This window comes from Semicossyphus pulcher, unplaced genomic scaffold (genome assembly GCF_022749685.1).
Source record: "Semicossyphus pulcher isolate SPU_LCO1_2020_fin unplaced genomic scaffold, fSemPul1.0.p SCAF_15, whole genome shotgun sequence".
NCBI classification, from domain to species: domain Eukaryota; kingdom Metazoa; phylum Chordata; class Actinopteri; order Labriformes; family Labridae; genus Semicossyphus; species Semicossyphus pulcher.
The window spans coordinates 27654050-27660049 of NW_027211659.1; positions in this window are offsets into that span (position 1 = coordinate 27654050).

Consider the following 6000-nt stretch of genomic DNA (forward strand, 5'->3'; position numbering starts at 1 on the left):
CTGATTCGAAAACGGTAGTATTTTACTACAGCGTCTCTCACAATGCATGCTGGGTGTTGTAGGAATGTAGAATGGGTGAAACCACGAGCTGATTGTACAACTTTGTCCACAGCTATGGCGCCAATTTCAAATATTATTGCTTCTACCGATTACAGAGAACACCAGCTTCAAGATTCAAGATTGTCACTCCGGTTAAGTTAAATCGTGTGAAATACTCATGCTGGGACGCTCCGATTAGAAAGAGTAAATATTAAAAATAGAGACATAAAATAGAATAAAAAATAATAATAAAATAAGGAAGCAGTAATGAAACAGTAACATAAAATAAAAGGAATATTTATAATAATAATGATATTTGAGAAACATTTTTCCAGCTGCAAATTGCTCCTTGAAGTGCATTCAAACTGAAAACTGTGGCAAAATGCAGTGAACTTTGAACTTTGTGAACCCCACGTATCAGAGTGTCCAGGACTTTTATCCCCTTGCCATGCATGGTGGTTGCCATGGTCACGATCTTGGCTACTTAGCAGGACGGGTGGACATATCATTGGCGCAGATGGACATTCATGGAGCAGGGCACACACAAAGAGGTCAAAACACTAACATTTAACTTTGGACTCAGAGGAACTGTGACTCAAAGATGAATCGATTAAAGATAATCATCCTGAATGCCGACGGACAGCAGAACTCAAAGGCTTTGGTTACAATACATCAGCAGCGTCGGGAATACTGCAGTTTTGGTAACTTCCAAAATGTTGACATGGAGAAGCATGATAAGTTATACATCATAGATCTTGTTTCACAGTGTACATTTGACCTGCTCACTCAGGGGGAGCTGATAGCATCAGCTAATGCTGTTCAGCCATCATTCATATTATTAGCTCCATATGTGTCTTTCCTTCTATGAAATATCAAGTCTGCCACAAGGAGGTTTGTTTGTGCAGATTCAGGCGGTTGCTTTTGACTCTGGCCCATAAAAGTGGGTCTAAATCAAGTTCTATTTACTCTTACGTCTTATCATATTCACAGACACAATGCCCAGAGCACAAGACAATGACACACACTAACCCTTATACACTCATCTTACACACACACACACACACACACACACACACACACACACACACACAGCATCGACTCTGTCTCACTTTGTGTCCCTTTTCCTTCAGCGTTGTGTCTCAGAGAGCAGCCAGCCTGTTGTTGTAACTAATCCCTCACTTCCACTCCCCTCAGTCAGGGTAAATATATACTGGTCCAGCCTGTCTGTCTGTCTGGCCCTGGGCCTGCCCTGCTACACACACACACACACACACACACACACACACACACACACACACACACACTGGGAGTTCTCCTTTACATTAGTATTACAACAGGGCTGTAAGTGAGATGGCCTGGGCCAGAAAAGGTTGAGCTACTTTAGTGAGTGATTGAGTGTGTGTTTGGCAGACTGTGGGTGTGTGTGTGTGTGTGTGTGAGAGAGAGAGTGAGTTTAAGGGATGTTTATGTGTAGCAAGCTTGTGTGTCGGGATGTTTATTCGACGTGTGTATGTGTGCATGTGAGGGAATTCTCTGTGTGCAGGTGTGTTTGTACAGTGTGTGCACATAATAGGATATTTGTGCATGTGATCTTGTTTGTGTGTGTCTGCTCCCGCGCTGCAGCCTGAGGGGAAACCTTCGTTATAATTCTCAGGCTTCAGTTTGACCTGTGAAGAGTCGCAGGTTGGTTTGGGGTCGACCCATACAAAGCCAGAATAATGAGCACCTGCAGGATAAATAATGGTAATAAAGGGATACTTAATTAACTCCCCGGGGGTAAATTATCTTTTCTGTTGCCCTCCTCACACACAGAGGTCAGAGGTCAGTGTGGATCCAGTGTCATGGCCGAAAGAACCAAAGCTGGGTGGATACATTACAGGGGCTTAGAGAGCCAGTGTCAAAACGTTTGATGTTAAGAAATGATTGTTTGTTATATGTACAATAAGCAACATATCCTCATACACAGAGTTTTTAAGATACGCAAACAATGAGCACATTTTTCCAGCATAATTCTAAGAATGTAATTAATGCACCTGCAGTGCAGAGCCTGGAGCGTCAGCCTCTCTCCACCTCAGGTGAGACCTAAACAAATTGCTGATAATTACATGGATTATACACAAATCAATGCGGCAATCAGACGGATTCAGGCACACTGTGGTTGTCAGGCGGACAACAATATATAAGGAAGAGATGATGTGATGTTGCACCAAAAATAATCTAATAATATTTACAGATTCGACATAAAAATGTCTGTAGGCAGTGATGTGGATTTCTTAGTACAGGAAGTGTTCTGGTGTCAGTTTGTAGTACGCTTGTAGTCCGAGTAGTATTGACCCATCACGTGTCAACAGGCTGTGGCGTATGCAGGAAAAACAGTCCATGTTCTAGATCAAAAATTCAACTTGGCTTGACGCTTCAGAGTTTAGATTTCCCAACTTCCCTGAATGCATCATAAATGATGGCTCCGCCCTCCGTCTCATGTTAAAGTAGTTTTCTTCTCCTCTTGAGGACAGACCTGACAAAGCTTCATGTTGTTCCTAATCTGCATCATGATGTTGTTCTTTCAGCAAACTGAAGAGCCGTTAATTAATTTCTGTTTGGGCTTCATCCCGCTGCAGTAAGCCAGAGTGCAGCCTCTGTGTAACTTACTGTTTACAGTGAGACTGAGACTCAGCACAGACAGATGAACGGGCGCTCCTCCGGGGGATGGGAAGAACCCAGAGATGACAGCGTTTATTTAGCAGACACATCTGGAGGGAGAATTTACCTTTGATCTGAACACACAGTCGCTTCTCCAGCTGCTAACTGGACTGTAAACAATGCAGCGCACAGAGGAGGAAGTCTTGCCTGGAAGTCGTTTATCGCTGACTGCTGGCTAAACTGGACACACTCCACATGTCCATCGTTGTCCCCAGAGGCTACATCGTTGTCAGACTATAGCTGATGGGTTCAGAGTTTGCACCAGAAACAACACAGCTAACTTCCATCACAGAGGACGTTTGCTGTCATTGTTGGCGTTCTCTGCAGGCCTTAGGATGATATCCAGTGAGATTTAAATGTCTTCACCAGATTTGAAAAAGCACATTTCATTAACCAGGCAAAGCCAAATATATCAATGACATTAAATCAACAACACATTTACCAGATCTTAACCACAGCAGCAGCTATGTGGAAAAGTTTCACGGCTTGTTCTTCAAGGTGCCGACCGACCGCCTGTTTTATATTCCAGTCCTGATGACAGCTTTCTGAGCCTCTAAGAGGAGCTGGGTGGGCATCCTCCTGCAGAGAGAGCATAAGACCACTTCCCAGCTCCAGCTCGCCTTCTTCTTTAACAAACCCCCACAACCTTCTCTCACCCTTCAACTCCACACTGCCCCCTGAGGAGCCTGATCAATAATTCCACTAGACTGGAGCCCAAAAAAGTCAGCTGAGGGGAGGAATGCAGCTGGTGAAAGCCTTCAAAGTGCTTCTTATGGTGGAGTCTGTAATGAAGGGAGCTGCAGTATATCTTTGCTGCAAGAAAAGCTTGTATCTACTCTCAAGTTCCTAGGAACCCAGAAAAACAAGAGTTGTGGCTGTATATATTATGAAACACCACAGCAGGGTCCACAGGGTTATGGCCTTGAAACGTGGCCATCTCCTAACAGGCAGGTGGAACCTCTCTTTACCCAGAACAAGGGGGCGTCCAAAAGTTAGAGAGTTAAGGGGTTTTAATGCGACTGTAGAGATGTGTTCTCGTATTTGGCATACTGATCAGGGGCTTGAACTACTGTGTGGGAGAACTCCCAAGCCCCATTCATTATTCAGGGGAGTGTGAGAGATATCTGCTTCCCAGATTACTTTTCCTCTGAGGTGGAGAGAGAGACACAGAGAGAGAGAGAGACAGAGAGAGAGACACAGAGAGAGATAGAGAGAGATGAGATGGAGCGAGGAAGAAAGAGAGAGAGAGGGAGGGAGGGAGGGAGGGAGGGAGGACGCGGATGTGGGTGCATTTAAACAGCATACACATCTATAGGTTTTGAACATGTTCTCCTCATGTGTGATTTTGTGACGCGTTAACATCAGAGTTTCACTGACTGTGAAACTTTCAGAAAAGGAGACAGAAGAAAGACGAGTTGAGCCGACTTCTGCAGTCGCTGCTCATCCCTGCTTGAGGCCAGGTCTTAACAAAGAAGAAGAACGGGCAGAATAAAAGAGATGACATCTTTGATTCCGCTGCGTCGAGTCTGATCCCTTTGGTGCAATTCTGCATCGATAGAGAACTATCTTAAGCTGTGTTCAGCCCATGAAGGAAGAAAATGTTTGGTTTGTTTTACTTGCAGGAGTTTGTCTGCAGGATCATTTGTGTTTATTCGAGTTAGTTTAACACATGCACAGACATTCCCCCTTGCAGACACGTCAGAAAACCAAATGCTGTCATGATTTGGACCATAACATCGTCTCATCAGCAGTAAGCACACACAGCTCTGTCAACTGACTTACTGAGGAACTGTGACCTGATAGAATATAACGCTGCTTCGACTTAAGGCTTATCTGTGCCAAGTTTAACGACCTGTTAGTTCAGGCTCAGCTCGGCTAAGAGGGTACCAGGAGTTCTTGAATGGAAACAAACTGTGTTTTACAGTGTCTTTAAGTCAGTAACCTGCTGCAATCTGGTTTTCAATAGTGGCATGTACGGTGGCCGACAAGGGCAATAACACTGCAACGGCCCAAACTGTTTCCATTAGAGGAAACGGCTGCAAATTCAGAAACACTTACAAATATCCAAAAAAACATGCAACGACAGAAACCTGCTGCACTGGCCTTGTCGGCCACCGAAGGTACGACAAAAAACACACCGCGCTTTGTTTGGTCAAATCTATGTGTTGAAAGTATGAAGAAATAACTGTATGATGTTTTGCAAAAATTTGGAATTCATACTTTAACATGTCTGTCCACAAAATGAATTTGCTGCACTTGTAGCGCGATGGAGCAATTCTGTAGAAGTGTGTCCCTGTTGTGGTTTGATCTTGCATAAGGACACACATGCACAAACACAGGCAATGAGATACCATGGTGTGTCAAAGATCTAAGGCTCTTTCAATGAGCAAGAAAACTCTACAGGACACCTTCAACAAAGGAGACAGTGAGACGTTTGGAATAGTCCTTTGTTTGAGCACGAGGACTTCCTGTTTGGTTCATGCCTGTGCTGTTAGCTCCATGCCTGCAGAGTGCGTTGTTTGTAGAAGAGGTTTTGAAGAGGTTCCATGCAAATGCAGGAGCATGGTGTCTGACACTATGCCTAATCCATGCAGAAAGTGAAACACACTGTGAGCTACACCGGTGACCTATATGCCCTCACTATACATGAAGGTGCAGAACGGTCAGCAAACTATAGACGCTTCCAGTGAGAGTACATGACCTAACAAGTGTTTACTCTAAGAGATGTACATGTGAAAAAACAGTGTTAAATAAAACATGAGTTTGGTTACATCAGATGGAGACAGAGCAGAAGAAGCCAGAGGTAAATTAAATATACTTCACTGATGAATTACTCATGAGGATGTGAAAGAAACGGGATATTAAACTTCCAGTAACTGTTTTAATGCAGACATTAAAGAAGAAAATACGTCATCAGAGGGGTTATGGTGTATGCAATATGTTCATTATACATTAGAGCTGGCAAACACAACAACAGCTTCTCTGGAGGGATTCCCGCCAGGTCAGTGTCCTCCCTCCCATCCACCTGTGGTTGTCTCCCAGACTGGCCCTTCCTCCTTTTTATGTCACTGGTCATGGACACCAAACACCACCTGTCCGTTCAGTCATCTGCACCTGATTAAAACAAAGGGCAGCTGTGATCTAACCGGATCAGTCCCGCTCTGTGTCTCTCTGTAAAGCTAACGTGTGTGCGTGTATGTGTGTGTAATAGTTAGCTCTGAAGTTAGCCCGGGCCTGTAGAAAGAATATCACCTCGTATGA